Source organism: Bos mutus, chromosome 9 (assembly GCF_027580195.1).
Source record: "Bos mutus isolate GX-2022 chromosome 9, NWIPB_WYAK_1.1, whole genome shotgun sequence".
Lineage (NCBI taxonomy): Eukaryota > Metazoa > Chordata > Mammalia > Artiodactyla > Bovidae > Bos > Bos mutus.
In genome coordinates, this window is record NC_091625.1 from 75556213 (window position 1) to 75578238 (window position 22026).

At 41.3% G+C, this 22026-nt stretch overlaps 1 long non-coding RNA gene across 1 annotated transcript; it reads left to right on the forward strand.

Annotated features, from left to right (window-relative positions):
* The first annotated feature begins 1444 nt into the window (after positions 1–1444).
* Positions 1445–21031, forward strand: LOC138989233 (uncharacterized). Its single transcript, XR_011465479.1, has 3 exons — positions 1445–1866; positions 19638–19774; positions 19844–21031. It is a non-coding gene; the product is annotated as an uncharacterized lncRNA (long non-coding RNA).
* Positions 21032–22026: the final 995 nt, after the last annotated feature.

A 22026-nucleotide genomic window follows, 5' to 3' on the forward strand; every position in this document is an offset into this window, starting at 1 on the left:
AATTTCCCCTTCCTCAGGGGACTGCAGTCTTTTTTCCTTAAGGCCTTTGCCTGATTAAACAAGGCCCACCCACATTATGGAGGGTCATCAGCTTTACCCAAAGATTACTGATTTAAATTTTAATCACAGCTAAAAATAAACCTTCACAGCAACATCTAGACTGGTGTTTGGCTTAACATTTTGTCACCAAAGCCTAGCCAAGTTGACACCTTAAAACTGTCCTTCAGGTACATAGGTAATCCATGACAGCACAATGTATATTATCATATGTCTGCAACATAAGTTAGGTCTGTCTTTCACGAGAAATTGCTCTGTACATGTCAACTTGTTAATATTTGTTAACTGCTCTCTCTGAATATGCCGTTTACTCCAGTGGGGGATTCCACTTGTATGACTTTCAATACTCACAACAGCTTGTGATATGGGTAGTGCTGTCACCTTTATTTATTATTTTTTTTTTACAGTGAAATGAGTACAAGTTTTTGTTTGGGGGGTTTCTTTTATTTATTTTACTGAGCTTGGTCTTAGTTGCAACATGCAGACTCTTTAGTTGCTGCATGTGGGATCTAGTTCCCTGAGCAGGGATCCAACCCCAGGCCCCCTGCATTGGGAATGTGGAGTCTTAGCCACCAGACCACCAGGGAAGTCCCTTGTTATCATCTCTTAAAGGTAAAAGAGATACCAGTAACTTGCATGAGGTTCCATAGCCAATGTATCATGGAGCACATATATATATGATATATACATCATGATAATATATCATGTGAGTAAAGGCCTTTCCACCCCAAGTTCACTGATCTTTCTACTACATCACATACCTCTAACAAACACCCAATTTGAAGCCTCGCTTTTCCTCGAAGCGGCAGTTATTTTGCCAGGAATTCTGTCATACTATGAGATTGTCATAAGGGAGACCCTCTGAAATGGAGCAGGTGCTTGCCCCACCTCCCCATGTCCTCGGCCTGCCTTTTGCCTCTGGAAATCTTTAGTCAAAGAATACGTTTAATCATAGAAGTGAGAAATGTGGGTGCAATGGAAAATAGAGGAAACTAAATAATAATAATGTAGTCATCAAGTATAGTCAAGGACCTTTAGTTCTTTCTCAAGGGTTATAGATAATATTCTAAGCCATATCCTGTGAGCAGTCTTCTAGATACTAAAACACCAGCTGGAGAAGTTAACTTGATGACCAGCTGGAGAAGTTAAGTTAATTTACATGGGACCAGACTATACCCATGACATAAGCTGCCACAATTCCAAGAATTGGCCTCAAAGACCTTGGAATTTAAGACTAACTCCACCTAAAACAATCAAGATAGCACTGGTCAGACCACCAATTTGAATATGACTGTCAGAGCTGACTGCTGTTTCTGCATATAGTCCCCCCTCCACTTCTGTCTATAAAAGCTCTTGCCAGTGGTTGCCAGTGGGAGGAAGTCAGCCTTTGGACTGATGTCTGCTCCCCCCATTCCCAGCTGCCAGCATCTGCAACAAAGCAAGCTTTCCTTTCCACCAACCTGGGCTGTTCATTGGCTTTTGAATGGCGAGCAGCCAGACCCCACATACACCTTTCGGTAACAGATCTGTCGCCCAGCGTGGGGCTGACTACTGCTGGCTCCTGTGCTTTCATGGTTCTCCTGAGTTTTCCAGGGGAGAGCTGTGGCCATGACAGTGTATGTGCTTGCGGCTTGTGGCTACTTAGCCACAAGTAGAGGATTTGGATGACGCTCCTAGAATCTGCCAAAATTATTTGTTTCAAGGATTCTCCCTGTTTCTCCCCTGCTCAGCACTGGCTGCCAACTTAATGCTTTTTCTTGATAGAATGGAAACTTGCACTTGGGATAAGCTGATGAGCTCCGAGACCGGGTAAGTCTACCGGTGTGTGCATGGGCAACCTTCCCATTTGTGAGTGCTAATGCTGTTTGGGCATTTTGCCAGTTGGTTCTGCTGTTTGAGTACCATTTGTTTTGGGTAAGTGTTTGGGATTCCGTACCAGTCACCCTTGGAGAGGATTTATGATAGATCTGTCATTTGGTGTGTGAGTGTGTATTTCACTTGTATGATTGGTACTCTTGCTGCTTTTTGTAAAATGGGAAATTTAGGTTCAATTTATTAAGAAAAATTTTAGCTGTAATATTATGACTAAAGAAAAAGAAAGGTAATTTTATTTTTTTGGACAATGTATGGGGGTTCCCTGGTGGCTCAGATGGTAAAGTGTCTGCCTGCAACACGGGAGACCTGGGTTCGATCCCTAGGTTGGGAAGATCTGCTGGAGAAGGGAATGGCAACCCACTCCAGTACTCTTGCCTGGAAAATTTCATGGACAGAGGAGCCTGGTAGGCTACAGTCCACGGGGTTGTAAAGAGTCGGACACGACTGAGCCACTTCACTTCACATGGCAATAGTATTCTTTAGACTCTGGAGAGACAGTTGGTTAAGATGAAACTCTTGAAAATCCAAAAACCAGTTTGTTTCACATATGTAGTTAGAAAAAACTAGCTTGGTAAAACAGTTTTTTCAGATCCTGAAAAAACAAAAATATGCCTAGGAGAAAAATCTAAGTTAACACTTATCATGTCATTGAAATACAAATACAGTCCACTTTGCCTGGAACTCCAGCCTTGGGTTAATTGTAAAACTTCAAACTAAGGAAAAAATAAAAGGAGGGAAGCCTTTTAAAACCGAGTCTGTAAATTCAGCTATTCTGACTATTATCCATAAACTGATAAGTTTAATTGCAATGTCTGATTCATGAAATGTATAAAGATGAAACAATGAGATCTCTGACAGGATGCTTGTATGTCTCAATATATGCTTTTGTCTTTGGATCATATTGCTGAGGTTAATTTGTAAAAGAGGACTATTTAATTGACCTTAAATAGAAATAAGCACTTACAAATCAAGCAAATCTGAATTTACCTACTTTTGTCTTCTTTTAAGACCAAGAGCTTACTCCTTGGAAGGAAAGTTATGACCAACCTAGATAGCATAGTCAAAAGCAGAGAAATTACTTTGCCAACAAAGGTCCATCTAGTCAAAGCTATGGTTTTTAGTAGTTATGTACGGATGTGAGAGTTGGACTGTGAAGAAAGCTGAGCTCCGAAGAATTGATGCTTTTGAACTGTGGTGTTGGAGAAGACTCTTGAGAGTCCCTTGGACTGCAAGGAGCTCCAACCAGTCCATCCTAAAGGAGATCAGTCCTGGGTGTTCATTGGAAGGATTGATGTTGAAGCTGAAACTCCGATACTTTGGCTACCTCATGCAAAGAGTTGACTCATTGGAAAAGACCCTGATGCTGGGAGGGATTGGGGGCAGGAGGAGAAGGGGACGACAGAAGATGAGATGGCTGGATGGCATCACCGACTCAATGGACATGAGTTTGGGTAAACTCTGGGAGTTGGTGATGGACAGGGAGGCCTGGCGTGCTGCGATTCATTGGGTTGCAAAGAGTCGGACACGACTGAGTGACTGAACTGAACTGAAGACCAAGAGGGAAACTAAAGATGTTTAGTTTTATTAAACATACACATTATACCACCGAAGAAAAATTATGCTATAAAAAATGCAATTTTTTGAGGTTATGGAATATGTTCTTAAGTTTAATCAGAAAATGCTGATGTAACATTTCAATCACTTGTTTCTTGGTTTTGTTAAGGTTTTAAGGGTAAAAAATTGTAATATGTGAAAATAATAAGGGAAACATTTCTGTATACAAAGCAAGTAGGATATGTATTGTTGGCAAAGAGAAGGTATAAAGAATAGAGGTATTTTTGTTGAAGAAAAATAATGATAATAACTTTTTTCTACAGTTGTTTGTTTCTGGATGAGGAAATACAGGACAAATTTGTTTGGATATCAAAAATGACAAAGGGTTTATATAACAAAGGGTTTGTTAAAAAGGAATTTTGAAAAAAATTTTTTTACATTGCCAGAATTAAGATTAGATTGAATTTAATTAGTTAAATGAACTTTGTTACTAACAGTAAACTGATGCAAGACTGAATCTGGTTTTCTCTCTAAGAAAACAAAGTTGTCCTGGAATACTGATCTGATTTTGGTGACAGATTTCTAATGGAAAATAATTGTTTTGTTTCTAATCATACTTTTGATCCTAATGTTCAAGATGAAGAAATTGTCCAGGAAAGCTGTCATATGTAGCACTCCTGGCTCTAAGTTTACTATTTAAAGTACATGTACAATGTTTGCATGACAGCTGGATATAAATAATGAAATGTATGGTCTATAAAGCATTTCCCTAATAACATATCTCTGAGCCTATTCATGTTACCTGATTAGTTTTCATTCAACATGGACAGCTAGGCAAATATATAAATAAAAAGGAGGCCTAGCACTGAGGGGTATGGATGGACCCAGAGGAGGCAGAAGAGCCACTCTGGCAGTGCTGGAAAGATATTTTTGACTATCAGTGCTTTCTAGGAAAGGAGTTACAATTAAAAGCGGAAAATGATGGAAGAAATTTTCACATATTTGGTATGAGGAAATCTTTCTGGCCTATTGTGATTTAATTTGAACTTTTAGGTTAACTAAAACAGCCTGTTTGTGGTCTATTAAGTGTATTAATACAGTGTACATCTGCTTTAATCATTAACAGAAAATATATTCAGAGAAAAATACAAGATGCATTTTGATTATCATCCTCATTGAAACGTCTGCTGCTGCTGCTAAGTCGCTTCAGTTGTGTCTGACTCTGTGTGACCCCATAGACGGCAGCCCACCAGGCTCCGCTATCCCTGGGATTCTCCAGGCAAAAACACTGGAGTGGGTTGCCATTTCCTTCTCCAATGCATGAAAGTGAAAAGTGAAAGTGAAGTCGCTCAGTCGTGTCCGACTCCTAGCGACCCCATGGACTGCATTGAAACGTCTAGTAACTTTCAAATGTTTGCCTAGGTGCTATGAAAATTTATTCTCTTTCAGAGAAAAGGGGAGATTGCAATGGAGCAGGCCCCTGTGGTCCTTGACCCCACCATGTCCTCTGCCTGCTTTTGCATGTGGAAAGCTTCAGTCAAAGAATAAGCTTTATCAGAGACACGAGAAATATGGAAACAAAGGAACCCGTCAAAGGAGACTAAATAATAATAATGTAGTCACTGAGCATAGTCAAGGACTTTTAGTTCTTTCTCAAGGGTTATAGATAATATTCTGAGCCATATCCCGTGAGCTGTCTTATAGACACTAAGACACCAGGTGGAGAAATTAACTACGTGATGACCAGACTGTATTCACAACATAAGCTGCCACAGTTTCCAGAATTGGCCTCAAAGAAATGGCAACATATGGGCCCTGGAACTGAAGATTAACTACACCTAAAACAATCAAAATGGCACTGGTCAGACCACCGATGACCAATCTGAAGATGACTGTCAGAACTGACTTGCTATTTCTAAACATAGCTGCCTCCCCGCTGCCCACTTCTGTCTGTAAAATCTCTTGTCCCACTGGTTCCCAATGAGGGGGAGTCAGCCTTTGAACAGATGTCCTCTATTCCCCCCTCCCCCAACCCTGCAGTTGCTGGCACCCTGAAATAAGGCAAACTTTCCTTTCCATCAACCTGGCCTATTTATTGGCAGCAAGCAGTCAGACCCCCATACACACCCTTTTGGTAACACCTCTGCATTCAAAGAAATGCATCTGCTTCCCCATCTCATTTCATGTTAGCTCTGCATCTAGGAGAGGGGCCCGATGCTATTGGATCATGTTCAGTCAGTAACAAGAAGGGGAATCAGTAACCAGAAGGGGAATCTTCTCAGATGTCGTTATTAGAACTGAGTTTTTTTCACACACAAAAAAACTGTCTCAACTCCAGGCCAGGACCCAGAACACACAGCCACAGGTCCTTCTCAATGGAGAAGACAGAATTGTTGGTACTAGGCTAACCTATTGTTTTCTCAGTATATGCTTTAAATTTACTAAAATTAAGCAGAAAAATGGACTGCAAATTTTACAAAGCACTGTCGCTGGAGTTACAACTTTCAACATGAAAAAGATAATGATACAGGCATGTGAATTCAGTAAATATTTATTGAAGGTCCATAAGGATCAAATAGGGCTTCCCTGGTGGCTCAGTGGTAAAGAACTTGCCTGCCAATGCAGGAGACTTGAGTTCGATTCCTGGGTCAGGAAGATCCCCTGGAGAAGGAAATGGCAACCTACTCTAGTATGCTTGCCTGGGAAATCCCAGGGACAGAAGAGCCTGGCAAGCTAACAGTCCATGGGGTCGCAGAAGAGTCAGACATGTCTTAGTGACTAAACAAACAAAAAACAAAAACAAAAAAAGGACCAAACCCTGTTGACACTTCAATGGCTACAAAATGAATAAGGCATATTCAAGGACACAAGGAATGGAGGAAAAGGGGAGAAATAATATTTCTTAAATGACTATTATATGGCAGTCATTTCATCTCATTTAATCATTAAAACAATCCCATGAAATAGAGTGTATTATCCCCTTTATACAGAAGAGCAATCTTGGTTTTAGTGAAATGGAGTGACTTGCCCAAGATCAAACATCTGGTAAATACTAGAGCTGGGATCTTCTCCCAGATCTCTTTCTAAATCCAAAGCTCGTGTGCTGTATACTGAATCTCATCACAGAGAATATAAAACAAATATACAAAGCATTACAAGTAGTGCAGAAATATAACACTGAGAAGGGATGTTGGGGGGATCTGGGGGTGTTATTTGAAATAGATTTTTTAAAAAATGGTATTTTTTAAGGTAGGGATGAGAAAGTCCATGGGGAAAAGTAGAAGATACTTCCCAGGTGGCTAATGGTAAAGAATCCACCTTCAAATGCAGGAGACATGGGTTCAGTCCCTGGGTTGGGAAGATCCCCTCGAGGAGGAAATGGCAACCCAGTCCAGTATTCTTGCCTGGAAAAGAATACTGTAGCCTGGCAGGCTACAGTCCTTGAGGTTGCAAAGAATCGGACATGACTGAACATACACACACATTTGGAGGATGAGCTGCACAAGCTCTCAGGGAGATTGAAAATCAGGATGATCATTTTAGAAACAGGAATGAATATGGGTTAGAGCAAAGCAGATTATAAGCAAGGAAGAACAGATAGGACAGAAGAACCAGTAGGAATGAAAAGTTTTAAGAGACATTGCAGAGGGGATCGTAGGTGTTGGTGAATTGAAATGATCAATCACTACGTCCAGACTCCTGTGGATGCAATGAAACCAATTCAGGTAATGGAGTAGGTGACCTGGTCAGGATCATGGGCTAGAGGTCTTACTAAAGCTGAAAGAAAAAGCAGAGAGATCGGGTAGGAGAAGGAGGGAGGGAGAAGGGAAAGAGAGAGAGAGAATGAATGAGGGAGAGAAAAGAAGACAGATTTTAGAATTTGTTCTCCTGGAAGCAGAGCAGATCTGAGTTGTGACCAAGTGTAGATGTGAATTTGCTGGGGGAGTGACTGAGACAGGATGAAAACAGAGCTCATCTAAGTGGACGAGATGGAAGGACTACGAATCTAGAAGTCATCATGGAAGTTGGCAATGAATCACATGGAAAGAAGTCAGTACTTTGAAGGCTGAGACCATTGAAGAAAATGAGAAACAGCCCTCAGAATTAAAGGCAACTGGGATTCAGGAGCAGAAGAGCAGAGGGCAGAGAAGTTGGAAATTTACTTTAAATCAGGAAAAAAAAATATGTCTGAAAATTGGAGAGTGTATTATCCTGCAATCATAGGAAGTATTTTCATGAGAAAAAGGCATCTCACTCCTCACTTATCTGGAAAGAAATAAAATATTAGACATTCATATAAAGAATTGCATTTTCTATATTTGCTGGCAAGGAATGTCAAGAGAGGCAACAAATGCTGTCAGATCAAGTTATACTGCCGTACCCTCCCTCACCTTTCCTCACTTGTCTGGCAACCAACTCTCCCAGTCTCTACGAACCTAGTAAGGAAGAGAAAGAGAGAAGCTGAGCAAATTCACTCCCGTTTTTGTCCAGTCAGTCACTTGCTATCGCTGAAACACGCTGGCATGTTCAAGGACCCCGTGCCCATCTGTATCGCCTGTGATGTCAAGTTGAAAAGACCAAGTGTGAGTCCATGTAATACGCAAGAAGACAGGCAGCCTGAGTGAATAACTTCTAATCAGCATGAGGTATAAAAGTCAAATCTGTTCAGCATGGCACCATGAGCTAACTGCATTCCAGACCCATGACATGGCGTCAGGTTCCACGACTCAGTCAGCAATTCTGCTCCAGTTGTTGCTTCTATTAACTACCAGGTTTTGCAAGTCTGGAACTTCCACCCACCCAGAGCAGATTGCTGAAGCTTATCTGGCATCTGCGAGTGAAGAGCTCACTGTACCGTCATGCATTCTCTGGTTTAGACTTGATTCGATTGTCACATAATCCAGGGGGAAAATAAAGGGCTCCACTCACTGATCCTCCTGTAATTTCAATTTTTCTGTTGTTAGCACTCTGTCTGCTAGGGAATTCCAGAAAGTGTTGCTTAATGGTTATATGGTAGGTCATGGCAAAGACATGAGTGGTATAGCTGTTAGTCAGAAGGCTAAAGGAAACAGTCCTTGGTTGCTGGCAGCTGACCAGATGCATTTGCCTTGTGTTGACATTAGGGTCTCATTGGGAAGGAACCTTGGAGGTCAGTGAGTCCAACTACTCATTCAAAGCAGCATTGTTGGAATATGGCCTTTAAGGACTAGGAAGCTGGCTGCCTTGTGGGACATGGCTGTATTTGTTGTTGTTCAGTCACTCAGTTGTGTCCAACTCTTTGTGACTCCATGGATTGCAGCATAACAGGCCTCCTTGTCCTTCTCTACCTCCTCAAGTTTGCTCATGTCCATTGAGTCAATATTGTTATCCAACTGTTTCATCCTCTTGCCCCCTTCTCCTCCTGCCCTCAATCTTTCCCAAAGGTGACATCTATATAAGGAGCTAATATTTGTTGAGTACCAGCTGTGTGTCAGGCACTGTGCTGGTTCTTTAAATGCATTATCTGAACAGCCCTCATACAAGCTTGCAAGGTGGGTCCTCTCATTCTCTTTTTCTAGATGGGAAACTGATTCCAGTCCTATGGAGCCAGGATTTGAACACATACATGCAGCTTTGGAGGGCCACATAAGAACCCATGTTCTTTCGGTTCACATTCCATGCTGGTCCCTAACGCTGCTGTGTTGCACACTTCAGGGTTTAACATTTACTCTGAATTCTCTGAATTGTTTCCTAGGCCTTGTGTAATTAAAACATTCTGCCAGCTCCTTGCTGGGGTGCCATAAATCTATAATTTCTTTCACAATAATATTAGTAATGATAATAATAGGCTTTTAAGTAATTGGCAAGTGTATTATTTTCTTTTCACACAAGTCATAAAATGGGTAGAACAGGTAGTTTATCATTCGGTTTACAGATAAGGAACCAAGACTCCTTATATCACAGTTTCCTTACATCACGGCTAGTCAAGTGAGGAATCCAGGATCCAAGCCTAGGACTCCTAATGTTGAGGCCAGTGGTTCTCCGAATGTGGCATCTAGGACCAGCATCAGCAGCATCTGGGAATTTGTTTATACACAAATTCTCAGGACCCACCACAGTCCTAATAAATCAGAAACTCGGAGTGGGTCCAGCAGTCCATGTTGGAACAAGGCCTCCAGGTGACTGTGAGGTAGGGGTGGGGAGGGGAGTGCCTGCCACACCCAGCAGCGGGAGATGAACCAGCTCCCTGAAGTCTGGGCTAAGTTAGTGCGCCTCCCACTGCGGGCATGGTGTGCACTCCCCCTGCCCTGCCCCCCACCAACCTCCACCTCATTCTGAGCTCTGTAATGAATAGAGAGAGAAAAGGTGACTGACTGGTCTAACAGAATCTTTTGTACCTGAAGCGAATTTCCTCAGTCATTTCTCAAGGTTACGCTTGGGATTCTCGGTATTGGAAAAACCAGATCTTGGCCCAAACAGAGAAGGTTGTTCAAGCCCATTGAACTTAGTTTTCCATGACCTCAAGGTGACATATCAAAGACAGATCGTACTTGTTTTTCCTTCTACTTCTAAAAAATTTTATCTCTATTATATTGCACTTATGAAGTATAATACCATCATGAACCGAAATGGCTCTTATGAGGGTTTTGGTTTTGATAGAATTTTGCCTATTATCATTAAATTAAGAAAATATAACATACTGTTTATTACAAATTAGCAATATTTATCCAAATATGAAATCTAGTCACTTAATGACCAGTGGACACTATGGTGCCTGGGAAAGTGGACAATTGGGAAAGAAAATTAAAAATTGACAACTCTGACCAAGCAAGATCAGTAGAAATATCACTTGTCCAATATCAGTATCTGCTGGGGAGAAAGCTTTGCACTGAGAACAAGAGCATGGCCTTTGAAGTCAGATGGACCTAGGGATCCAACCACAGCTCTGACACTTACTGTCTACAGACTTAAGCATGTTATCTCTATGCATCTGAAAAATAGAGATCATATTTAAATCCACTCAAAGTGATGTCCTAAACATTAGATGACCTTATATATGAAAAGCACTTAATACACAGTGACCACAGAGTAAAGACCCCAGAGCTGTTAGTAATTATTTTAATGATTTATGTATTATATACATGGCAGGCACATAGTCAAAAGCCAGAGATGTAACAATGACTATCACGTGAACTTTGCCTTCTGATCCTTAAGTCTGATCTTCTCATTTTATTCTAAAAAAGTCTGTTTGGAGTTTATTTTTAACGTACCACTTGGACCATATCCAGAATTCACCATATAACCTGGTAGAGCTGGGCTGGCTGCTAGCTAGTAGGACTACTTCCCTAAGTACCATATTTTAAGAGATCTAAGACACCATCATTCAAATTCAGAAAGGTGCAAATCAGAAAGCAAAAGACATGGCCAATCATAATGGTAAAATACCATTCATTTAGTTTTGAGGAATATTGTTGTTGTTTAGTCACTAAGTTGTGTCCGACTCTTTGTGACCCTGTAGACTATAGCCTGCCAGGCTTCTCTGTCCATGGGATTTTCCAGGCAAGAATACTGGAGAGGATTGCCATTTCCTTCTCCAATGAGGAGTATGCTGCTAAGTTGCTAAGTCACTTCAGTCGTGTCCGACTCTGTGCGACCCCACAGACAGCAGCCCACCAGGTTCCCCCGTCCCTTGGATTCTCCAGGCAAGAACACTGGAGTGGGTTGCCATTTCTTTCTCCAATGCATGAAGGTGAAAAGTGAAAGTGAAATCGCTCAGTCTTGTCCGATTCTGAGCGACCCCATGGACTGCAGCCTACCGGGCTCCTCCGTCCATGGGGTTTTCCAGGCAAGAGTACTGGAGTGGGGTGCCATTGCCTTCTCCAATGAGGAGTATACTACTCCCCAATGTCAGTCATGAATGTTAAGATATGCCCTAATTTCAACTCATAAGGTGAAAAAAAAAATCTGTGTTTTAGGATTAATGCAATACGGTATTTTCATTTCCCCATCACTGCCTAGAATCTACAAAGAAACATTCTGCCTGGACTATGTGAGTTTGTGTGTTAACAGGATGGAAGAGGAAGTGGCTCATGAGAAAGACATTTCACAACAGACCAGAACTGACTTGGAGGGAAACTTATAGAGCCAAAAAATAAATAAGGTATCAATGAGATTGATCCTACCCTTGGAGAGCAGTGAATTCCTGGGCTTGCCCATGTGCCATATCCAAATGACTGCAGCCAGGTCAGTTAAATGTACATTTACTTGGTCTCTACTCTGCCATTCACTATTAGTTCTGTGTAGGGGTTCACATACTTGTGTAAACTGAATGCAAACTTAAGGATTCAATATATTGAGATATGCACAAAGTGTAGAAATAGTACGGGGAAAATGATCCATGAGGCATGGAGTTGGAGATCAGGGAATGTATATTGAAAATGGTTTCCTGAGAGGCAGAACCTGTAGGAGGTTTTGAAAGATAACCCAGAGCTGAATGAGTAGCTAGTGAGAGTACAGAATGAACAGAAAACACAGGTGCCTTGTGTCCATTCCAACTATCCCTGCCCTTCTCACAGCTGTGGATCCCATGCCCTGCCTCAATCAGCAAGGACAAACAGTACAAATATCCTCCTACCTAAACCAGCAACTTTGCAAACTCATATGCAGAACCTATTATCATACACATACACAAAGAAAGACAAAACAAACAAGAAATCCGGCACAGTTTGGTACTTTTTTCCCCCCATAGAGTTGACAAACTCTTGCCTCTTTTCAAAAAGCCACACTAGGACTCTCTGTTTTAAGGACAAGTTGAGATAGTCTCTCTTTTTTTTTTTTTCTGATTCTCCATATTTCACTCTGCCAGAGAAAGGAAGGAAACCGTAGATTGTAATAAGAGAAGAAGGAACCAAATGTATGATGTTGATATAAAATACAAATTAATGAGGGAAATGAAGGAGTGTGTGTGTTTTTTCTTCTCGAGGAGGAGTTTGCTGTGTATTCAGGGATGGGTCCATGTGAACTGGGAAATCGTGTACAAAATTAAATCATTTTCTCTGTGGGCACGTGTTCAACTTCTGGCCACCTCCGATGCTTCCAAAGTTAGCGATTCATTTCCTTGATTCTGCCAGCTTGTTGCTGTCAGCATAGGGCCCCTCTGTACATGGTAGAGTATCCTGAACCACAGATTTACTGCTACTCCTTCCTTGTTTCATTTTAACAGCTGCCATTCATCAAATTGCCTTCTTTCTACATCTGCCACCCACTACACACCCTCATTTACAGTCTGATCAACACACCAGATAACACCAGCTTGATCAGAGATTCATATACCAGAACTACCATATACCAGATGACTCATCTTTGGACTTTCTGGGATTTCATGGTGAATTTGTTCACAGAGAGCTTATGCATAGTACAGGATCTCTCTGAAATAAAATCCCGGATCACTTGTGCAATTCCCTGGACACTGATTATGGTTAAGCAGCAACAGACAGCATATGATTATGGTTCCAATCAAGGAGACCTCATCCCACATAAATATATCTTTGCCCAGTGATGATGAATAGCAAGCTTTTAGCATAATGCCTAATAAATTAAGACTGTTGAAAAGTTAATTTCTGCCATCTATAGTGATCTCGAAGGCATCCCACCTTAATCTGATAGGTATTTTGGAAGGATCTAAAGCTATGAAAGAGGAGAAACACAGAGGAAAGGGGAAGTTTGGTTTGTTTTTTATCAGAACCTTATTTAACTTAAAACAGGGAAAAGCCAAGCCTGACTATCTTCCTCATTATTAAACCAGCTTAGGAAAGCCACAAAATCTCATTTTTAAACACACTTCGGTGGACCAAAAAACATAGCATGCTATATATGAGTCAGTGGGATTCCATGCTCAAGTCAGATCATAAAGAATTTGAGGGATACTTAATTTATATATTTTTGTGAAGCAAAAGGAATTAAATTTTCACCAGAAGTTTTCTTTAAGTCAGGGCCATACTCTACTGTCTTCTGTGTATGATATCAGGTTACTCTGTTTCATAAAGGGGAACACTGGGAAATAATGGGAAGGAGAGGGGAACTGGTGGATTTCAATTTGTATATGATACATAGGTAACTCATCTCTGTGTCCTCCATACTTCTTTCTGGTTCCATGGACGTGGTGATAGGAGAACAATTACAGCAGAAGGCATTAATCCGAGTGATGATTTTTCCCTTCCTTTCCTACTTAGGTCTTAGGTCCTGTGACATGCTCATTTCCTCACTGGAATTTTTTTTAACTTTTTATTTCATATTGGAGTATAGCTGATTAACAATGCTGTGATAGTTTCAGGTTGACAGCAAAGGGATTCAGCCATACATATACATGTATCCATTCTCCCCGAAATCCCCTCCCATGCAAGCTGCCACTTAACACAGAACAGAGTTCCCTGTGCTATACAGTAGGTCCTTGTTGGTTACCTGTTTTAAATATAGCAGTGTGTCAGTTTGGGATCGACATGTTCCCACCGGAGTTTTAAATAAATACTTTTTTGGCTCTCAGGGCTGTAGGAGAAATCCCTTCCTCTCAGCTCTGACAAAATGTCGTTCACAAATTGTGATGAGAACATCATCATGGTGTGGAATTTCTAGCAGAAAGTACTTCTTGTTTTGTATTTGAGGAAAATGTGGGTATTGTGTTAATTAAATAGCTGATACATTTTGAGGTCTTGTTAATAGATATTACTTATTGAAATATTAACATTTTATTCACTATATATTCAAATGAGCCATTGAACATATAACAAATCACATTTAAATATTTAAATTATATTTATGACAAGAAGTACATTTGGATCTCTAAGTAACGAGCACTCTGAGTAATTGTGTCTTTTGTTTTGTTTTTAAATAATTGTGTTTTCAAAAACCATTGGGAAGCATAAACTAATGTTTCAGAGATTGGCAAGCTCTTGGGCATCCTTTAGCTTACTCTAAATTAAATAACTGACCAGGAACGTCCCTGGAGGTCCAGTGGTTTTAAGACTTTGGTTTCCCGTGCAGGGGGTGTGGATTCAATCCCTAATGAGGGAGCTAAGACCTACATGCCTTGTGGCCAAAAAAAGTCAAAACAAAAAGAACAGAAGCCATGTTGTAACAAATTCAATAAAGACTTTAAAAATGATACACATCAAAACAAAAAAAAAAACTTAAAAAAGAAAACAACCAACCAGAGAGTGTTTGATGGGTACACTGGGGAATTTTTCTATCAAATCATAATACTCCAGACTCAACTCTGCAGATACATAGTATTGAATCATAAGAAAATTTACACTTGGAAAAATAGAGTCTAAAAGCTCTTATCCAGCATAAATAGATTTTTACTGACAGTTGAAAGCAACAGGATTTCAACTAACAGTTATTTCTTCATATTGTACTTTTGTAACTGTCTGATCTACCTTATTACAAACTCCGGCATTACCCTTTATTATCCAAATAAGTGCCTAAGTTTGACTCATGACAATGTCTCTTTCCCGGATCTGTTTTAGCGCTCCCTGTGGCCACCCCTCAGTGACCACAACATCTCCCTAAAGCAGCTCTTTGGCTGACAAAGAGAAGCTTCAACACCAGGAAGAAGACATTCCTGTCCAATCAGAGGCAAAGCTTTCTGTGAATTCTTTGATAGTTATAAATTCAACTATTCACTAGTTTATTTGTTTAAGAATTGTTTTTTTCTGAGGCACATCCCAAGTCCACATGCACTGGATTAAACGCTGTGAAGAATCAGAGCCTAATGAGATACTGACCCAGGACTCATGGAGCCCATAGACTGGTGAGGGCAAGACATGTATGGCAGGCCCTGTAAATACAGGGCAGAGGAAGCAGTAACGAGAAATGCAAGCCAGGTGCTTGGGGGAGTAGAGAGGAAAGTGTCATATCTGGGAATTATAAGGAAAAGCTTTCTCTAAATATGCAAAATCTGAGCAGTCAAGACACTGAGGTGCTAGACTTTTCCAGGAACAAGTTAATTTCCCTGCAGTAGGAAAGACACAACCCAGCTGAGAATCAGCATCTAGGCATTCTGATTACAGAAAAGTTAACAATCATTGACAGAACACCACCCAGGGTGGGTCTGAGGACCTGTAGTGGGGACAGAAGTCAGAGTTAGAAAGAATGGGCCAAGGAGAATCTACTTGGAGACCAAGCCAGCCAGCCCTAAGCCACTGGAAAAATAGTCAAACTACACAGCTGCGAAAACACACATTCTCAGCTGCTCAAGAAGGCAGATTAGACTGGGCTGACTCTGGGAGATTAATCGGTTACAGGTGCACTTGGGCCTTCTAGGTGCATTTTGATCAGAGGAGTAAACTCATTTCGCACAGCTGAGGTTGAGGGCTAGCAACTTGCCCTTTATTTTTACTGGGGCTAATGCTGTAGCTGAACCCCGTGCTCTCACATTCCTGCATGTGCCTGGGAGATGCCCAGGCTGCTGTAGTGCCTAAACCTCAAATCTTGCAGATAACGTTGGGTGCCTCTGGGGACCAAGGCAAGGATGAGACCAGTGAGGCATCTCGGATGCAAAACACAAGGAGGCCCGCTGTCAGGTTGCTCACGCTGGCTTGCACCTCCCTAAGACGAGGGAGGGCTTCCCTGAACTCTGCCTCTCCCCCAAAAGGCAGGGTTTGGGAAGGACTGGCTTTCCAATTCCAGGAGGTGTAAGGGTTTCAACAATTCTGTGGCAGGTAGACACTTAAATAAAGAAAAGTATGGAGCAATGAAGGGCTTCCCTGGTGGCTCAGATAGTAAAAATCTTCCTGTAGTACAAGAGACCTGGGTTCAATCCCTGGGTCAGGAAGATCCTCTGGAGGAGGAAATGGCAACCCACTCCAGTAATTTGCCCTGGAGAACCCCATGGACAGAGGAGCCTGGTAGGCTAAAGTCCAGGGGGTTGCAAAGAGTTGGACACAACTGAGTAACTAACACACACAGACACAAGGAGCCTGGTCAATTTCCCAAGGATCTGTGTTCAAACATTCCCACTGAAAGAGTCCCAAAGGCAATGGTATTCCAAATGTCCAGTCTAAATAGGGCTTTTCTGATTTATTTTCTCAAAGGAAAGATTGGATTCATCTTTTAACTTCCCTCTTTCCATAAGCCCTCTTCATATGTCCCCAACTGAAAATGGATTTCACAGTCCTTTCCCCTTCTGTTCACTGAAAATAGAAATTCAAACTATATGCCACTGAGAAAAGTGTCCATGTAGGATATTTTTCTAATTCTGCTGTGGCTTAAGACTTGGTTGTAACACCTGAGTCCTGCTAAGGAGTGCCAGCTGTCGTGTTCAAACACTGTTTTAGGATTAGTGCATATCTGTTACAATGCCCTCTGGCTCCTTCTCCTCAATGAGACTTGAAACTGGCAACCATTTTTTATAAACAGAGTGATAACCATAAAATATTCAACAAATTAAATAAACGGCTTAACAGCTACATAATCCAGAGAGAAAGCAGAGATGTTATTATTTTCATAATATATCTAATCTTTTCTTCATTATCCAGTTAGATGCACTATCATCATTTTTTAAGAAAAATTAAGCTAGGGTTGTGCCCATGTTTTCCTTTTTATTAAACTCTCTTTTTCTTGTAGTATCTTTTAACTCACACTCAAGAAAAATAAATCCTATTTGGGAAAGAGAAAAAATAAGAGGAAGAAACTATTCTTGAGGCTGGAGAGAGATTTTATTTATTGGGTTGGCCAAAAAGTTCATTTGAGTTTTTCCATAGGATGTTTGGGGAAACTGAATGAATCTTTTAGCCAACCCTATACATAGCTCCATGACTCCAAAAGAAATTGGTAGATTTTTCTCAAAGAACAAGAAAAGAACCAAGTAACTTGTGTTTCGGGCTTCCCTGGTGGCTCAGTGGTAAAGAATCTGCCTGCCAGTGCAGGAGATGTGGGTTCGATCCCTGGGTCAGGAGGATCCCCCAGAGGAGGAAATGGTTTCCCACTCTAGTATTCTTGTCTGAGCAAGCCCATGGACAGAGTAGCCGAGCAGGCTACCGTCCATGGAGTCACAGAAAGTTAGACAAGACTGAGGAACTAAACAGTAAGAACAAAAGTTGTGTTTCAGAGTCACAAATACCCGGATATTAAAGGCTGACTTATACCAGAGCACACCCTCCTGAACACACGGAGGACAGATGCGCTCGCAAAACCGTCACAGCACAGCTGAGGCTGTCTTACTATGGCAGGTCCCTTGTGCAGGGCTCCCAGGCAGAGGTCACAGTGAGCCAGACTGCAGCCCAGCCGACTCAGAGCTCGCCTCCAGCAGCACAGAAATGCGGGCCTTTCCCTCCGTGATTCATCCCTGTGGTAATCAGGCAAACTGTCGTGGAGAGTCTTTCATAAATTACTTCATCGCTGTTGATTTTAATTAAAGACCATTGTAGACTGATGAAATTGGGAAAAAGGAATCTAAATGTATTAAGAATGTTTTAGACCATCTTACCCAAGTGGGTGGTGGGAGACATGCAGACCTAAGTCACTTTGGACATGAGAGGAGTTTGTAAGACTAAGGGTAAAAAGGAACTGTATATGAGCAGTTGATGAGGTTATTTCTCATGGAGGTACAGGCTGACAATTCTAATGCTACTATGCATGTATACTAGAATGGAATAGCTATCTATTCCATTATATATTATATAATGTTGCATATTCAGTTAATGCAGAAGAATTCTAAATGATGTATTTGCCCTAAAGTAGGAGGAATGTAACTACCCATTTCTCAAGTGTGGGCTGTGCATAGTGACTCCCTTCCAAAGAGAATAGTATGAAAAGTGCTGGGAGGAGAATAACTTCAGGGGAGAAACCTGACAGACGCTATTCCAGACAGGTGATCAAGGTCAGCATCAATGGTCATGAATCAGATTGACAGGATGTACCTTTGATATGATGTGATGACAATATACTTCACCTCTGTGATCTTGTAACTAGGAAGGGTTAATTTAGGCTGAATTTTAGGCTGGATCTGCTTCTGTGACTTTAACTCTTATCTTGCCACTTTTGGTATTATAAGCATGCATAATGGCCTGCCTCCAGGGAGATAACCTGACCCCGCCCACCTGTGAAGGACGTGACATTCTTGAATTCTTTGTGTGGCAAATGACTACAGTGCCCTGGCACCCCTCATCTACGGCTTTCAGAAATTCACATTTGCAGAGGACTGAATCACAGATAGATGTGACATCTTTGTTTGTTGATATGACAGGAGATACTCCATTTTATACCACCCATGAAATAACTGCAAGGAAGTGAAACTAACACATCCCCCTACCTGAGGCTTGCCATTCTAGGAGATGTTCGCTAGAATTAAATGGTCTTTTTACTTTGTTTCCTCACCTCCCCCCTCCCCCATCTCTAATCCAGAATCTAACATCCAGGCCCGGATAAGATGGTTATCTTGAGGTGCTAGCCTGCCATCTTCTCCATCAACCAGCTCCAGAATAGAGGCACTTCCTAGTCCGAACGCCTCGTCTCAGATTCATCGACTTATCGTGTGGTGAGCAGAGGGAGCTTGGACTCCGTAACAATCTTTCTCCCCAAAAATCTATCTTAGAGAAAGATATTAGACAAATAAAGGGACGTCCTATGATAAACCTGATCAGTACACCTCAAAACTGTCAAGATTATCAATGGCAAGTAACCTATGAGAAATTGCCAAAGCCAAGAGGGCCTAAAAAGACATGCCAACTAATGTGGTATCCTGGATGGGGTCTTAGATCAGAAAAAAGACAATATGTATAAAATAAGGAAATCTGAGTAAACTATGGACTTTAATAATGTATCAAGATTTGTTCATTAATTCTAATAAATATACAAATATATATATTCATTAATTCTAACTATAAATAACATGTATAAAATATATGGATGGATGATGGTGTGCGTGCTCAGTTGTGTCTGACTCTTTGTGACTCCAAGGACTGTATAGCACACCAGACTCCTCTGTCCATGGTGTTTTCCCAGGCAAGAATACTGGAGTGGTTTTCCATTCCCTCTTCCAGTGGATCTTCAGGTTCCAGGGATCGAACCCATGTCTCTTGTGTCTCCTGCATTGGCAGGTAGATTCTTTACCACTGGCGCCACTTGGGAAACCCATGCTCAACAGTAATAAATAAAAATAATCTGTTTTGCAGACAAGCGATTCCTGTGTGCTCAGAAGAGGAACGTCATCTTAGAAGGATTGACATACTTTGAAAAGATGGCCTTTAGAAGCAAGGCGAAGCTACAGTCAATTGTGTGAGACATGGTCTGCAGGAGGAAAATCTGATGTGTGAGTAAGCCCAGTTGTGCTAAGAATTTTTTTGCTTCCTGTTCTACATTCCATCCTTCTCTGCCCTAGGAGGCTGACCTCTATAGACTGCATCAAGGTTAACCCTTCCTCACTATCTGAGAACTGGTCCAGCCATGGAGGGTCCTGGCAGAAGACAGTGAGGGTAAGAAGATCAGCTTTGGGCTGGGAATTGCCCCGGACTTTCGCCTGCTGACCCTGCATCCCTCCTTGGAAGACTACAGTTTGTTTCCTTTCGCTTCAGTTCCCTCTGACTTGCATCCTCTCTCTTTCCCCCAGTAACTCCTCAAATCCAGTAACCTCCTTGCTCCTGCTGATTTTAGCATGGTTACTTAGCCTGAGTTTCCCTGAACGAAGAGGCTGTGGTGAAGGCTTGAGTGCACATAATTTATTCGGAAACTTTTCTCGGAGCACAGGAATGAGAGGCAGGGGAATTGGAGAGGGAGTAAAAGCCTTAACATGGGTGAGTTATTGAACTAGCCATGGCTCTCATTAAGTGGCACTCAGTCCTTCAGTCCTCTGAGAAATCTTCTGGGATGCATTGCAGAACAGCCTGCTGGGGAAGATATAGGGGTCTGGGCATTCAGCTACCCAACAAATTGTTGACCTGGAGCAAAAGAAGGAGCCTCCTGGAGCCTCAGTCTTCTTCCCAGGAGCTGGGGAGAAATGCCTCCTCGGGGCATGATTGTGAGGCTTGAACAAATAAGAGCTTACAGCCTCTATGCAGAGTGGCAGGTTTCAGTAAAAGTGAGTGAATCCCTCTCAGAGCTATTGCTCTATTAGATTCCATTTTAAGTCCCATTTTCTGTAATCACTTCGACCATACTTATTTACATATTTAATTTTTTTTATCTGTCTCATCTCCCTGACTTTATTGTAAACTCAAAGCCAAATTTTACTGTCAGCATTGTTTTTAAAAAAGTTAATGATCTTTATTAAGCCATCCTGTGTGTCAGATAAGATCCTGAAGCACTTCACTTACATTGTCCCAACAGTGACCCACTGAGATAGGATATTAACCCCATTTTAGGAATTACAAAGCAAAGCTTACTTCAGACAACTAGTGAGGGATGGGACCACAATTCACAAGGAAGTCTGCCTCAATTCTAGCTTCTACCCTCGTAAACACAGCGCCTCCCTCCCACTGCCAGGCATACAGTAGGAACTCCAAAGTCATCTTTGAAAATTATAAGTAGATCTGATCTATGAGATACCATGCAACACATAAATATGCCTGTTAAAGATAGAACTTACTTGAAAAAGACTTGTATCAAAATCAAATAAAATGTATATCATGATTACTCAGAAATAGGTTCTTTTCTTCCCTTTCTCTACTAAGCCTTCTCCAATTCAGCTTACCCTCACTACTCTACCCAACCTGCACTTATCAAAATCCCTCAAGACCTCCATGTGACTATATTCAGGGTTATTGCTTAGTCAGTGCTCTTCCTTCTTGATTTCTCTGTAGCACTGGACACAGTGGATTAGCGCTTCCTTGAAACACTCTCTAGAACCACAGCTCTAGAAGCCAACTCCTCCAATCTCACCAGATGGTTCCTTTGCTGACTCCTCCTCTCCTCTACCTGTGAAGTTTATGGTTTATGTGCCCCTGGACTCAAACTTCTTCTGTTTCTACCCCTTAGATAATCTCATTCAGTGTCATGGTTTTAAATACTGTGCAATCACTTCTGCTATCACAGGACATAGCATTCCTAAAACATTCACTGTGTCCTACAGAATCACACAATGACAACCTCAGGGCTTGTTTAAAAAATGTGATTCAGACACAATACTCAAAAATGTCAGCAGTAACATGTAAAGAAAAATAGAACCTTGGAAAAAAACATAACCACATATTTTGAATGGATAAGAAATGCAAAAATACTAAAATTAATGTTACTTCATCTTGACAAAGACAAGAAGGGTAGCAGTTGTGAGTTAAGTGTGATATGGTGGAAGGAGAGTTGTCTGAAATCAGTCAGGGGACTTGTAACAGCAGATGGGTATGGCTCATAACACCTGTTCAACTTAGGTAGGTATTTGAGATGTGTGCTTATGAGCATTTTGAGTTTTCCAGGACAGTTAGGTTCAGCTGGGTGCATTCATTTAGTATTTCTTCCAGAATAAATCATACATAAGCAAATGTGAAATTCACATTATGTTTAAAATGTTCCCTAATGTATCAACTTGTGTTAGGCCTGCAGAGATGCTATATACTAATAAGTTCATATACA